The 2126-nt window shown below is 48.8% G+C and overlaps 1 long non-coding RNA gene across 1 annotated transcript in view; it reads left to right on the plus strand.

Annotated features, from left to right (window-relative positions):
• LOC126496027 (uncharacterized) overlaps positions 1-1291 on the plus strand; it is an 11730-nt gene extending 10439 nt beyond the window's left edge. Inside the window, exon 3 of the long non-coding RNA XR_007590273.1 lies at positions 1173-1291. This is a non-coding gene — a long non-coding RNA (uncharacterized lncRNA). The remainder of the gene's footprint in view (positions 1-1172) is intronic.
• Positions 1292-2126: the final 835 nt, after the last annotated feature.

Consider the following 2126-nt stretch of genomic DNA (forward strand, 5'->3'; position numbering starts at 1 on the left):
CTCCCTCTCTCTCTCTCTCTCTCTCTCTCTCTCTCTCTCTCTCTGTCTCTCTCTCTGTCTCTGTCTCTCTCTTTGTGTGTGTGTGTGTGTGTGTGTGTGTGTGTATACCATGTGCACAGGCATACATGCCTGCATTCAGGGAGGCCATAGGCCAAGCCCAGTTGTGATTTTTTTTTTTCAGGGGCTGTCCATCTTATTTTTAGAAATAGAGTCTCTCACTGGCCTTGAGCTCACCATGTAGGCTATGTTGGCTGGCCAATGAGCCCCAAAGACCCACCTATCTGTGTCACCATGTAGGCTATGTTGGCTGGCCAGTGAGCCCCAGAGACCCACCTGTCTGTGTCTTCCTAGTACCAGGATTATAGGTGTGCACCATCACTCCCAGCGTGGGTTCTGGCAATTGCATGGCAGGTGCTGAATTTCCAGGCAGGTCTGCACCCGCCGACACCACATTTCAGATTCCCCCCTCCCCCACACTCTGGCACACAAGGCGATAAAACAGAAGCTTGGTGAGTAGGTCCAGGGCCCACACAGAACAAGGTGCTTACCAAGGACCTCTGTGATCCATCCAGGAGGCAGGAAGTAGTGATGAGCCCAGGGTCCATGAGAGACAAGACCACAAGAGGGAGAAACAAATCACAACGTTAGACAGGTAGGGGCCAAACAAGCTCCAAGCCCAGGACAGTGGGCCTCAAAGCAGAGCTGAACTGAAAAGGACCACACATATACCTGGTGCCCTTAGAGGTCAGAGGAAGGCGTTGGGTCCCTCAGAACTGAAATTACAGGCAGTTGTGAGGTGTCATGTGACTGCCGAGAATTGAACCCAGGTCCTCTGGAAGAGCAGCCAGTGCTCTTAACCACCGATCCTCCTCTCCAGCCCCCAATTTTAAAAAACATTTTTTATTTTTATTTATGTGTGTGTATGTGTGTGTATCTCTGTGTGTGTATATACATGTGTGTGTACCTGTGTGTGTGTTGACCACATAAATGCAAGTGCCTACAGAAGCCAGAAGAGGGCATCACCCCAGGGATCAGTGTTACAGGAAAATGTGAGTCAACAAACTTGTGTTCTCTGCAAGAACAGCAAGCTCTCTTAACCACTGAGTCATTTTCCCCAAATCCTGCTTTAATATTTTATTATTATTATTATTTGCATATGTATGTGTGTGCAGGTGTCCATCAAGAGCAGAAGAGGACATCAGATCCCCCTGGAGATGGAGTTACAAGCAGAGAAGAATCACCAGATGTGGGTGGGATCTGAACTCAGATCCTCTTAATCACTGAACCATCTCTTTAAGCCTCTTTTATAATTTTTTCAATTACATTGTGTTTATTTATTGATGTGTATGTGTGTGTGGTGTGTGTGGGTGTGTGTACATGTACGTGTGCCACAGCACACATGTAGAGGTCAGAGGACAACAGCAGGAGTCAGTTCTCTCCTTCCACCATGTGGATGCCGGGGATGGAGCTCAGGCTTAGTCGCCAGCCCCTTTTCCCTGTAAGTCATCCTCCTATTCCTATGCCTGCCTTTTTGAAGATGGAAGAAGTGCAGTCCCACTCTACCCCCCACCCCCACCCCGCGACAGTCCCTGCACCAATGGGGGACCTCCTGGCAGGAACAAGAAGGGAAAGCAAATGAAAAGAAGAAAACTGAACTTACTCTTCAATACTGTTGAAACAGGAGCATCAAGGATAGGGAAGTCCAGGTGGAGGTGTTGTTGGGTACCAGCGGAAGTGAAGGTTAGAGAACAAAAGGATGTTAGCGATGCCTGGCCTTTTCCCATCACACCAGAGCATCCTCGGAAGAGGCCCACCCCATAAGGGACATCATCCAGTCCAAATGGCACTGGTGAGGCTGTATACAGAGATACTGGATCGGCTGTGAATCATCCTTACTGCTGGAATCCCCTGGCCCCAGTTCCTCTGGGGATTCATCCTCCAGATACCTGCAGGGCATCAGGAAAGGGTCTCTACTCTTCTGTCTTATTCCGAGTGAGGGAGGAAAACTTGGTTCCTGGTATCTTGTTTTGTTTTGCTTTATTTTGTTTTCTACCTATAAACAAACAATTCCTGCGGCCCCATGCTCTAGGGAAATGGGGAGAGTGGAGAAGCTGCTCAATTCTGGG

Source organism: Alexandromys fortis, unplaced genomic scaffold (assembly GCF_014885135.2).
Source record: "Alexandromys fortis isolate MF-2015 unplaced genomic scaffold, M_Fortis_MF-2015_v1.1 scaffold_842, whole genome shotgun sequence".
Lineage (NCBI taxonomy): Eukaryota > Metazoa > Chordata > Mammalia > Rodentia > Cricetidae > Alexandromys > Alexandromys fortis.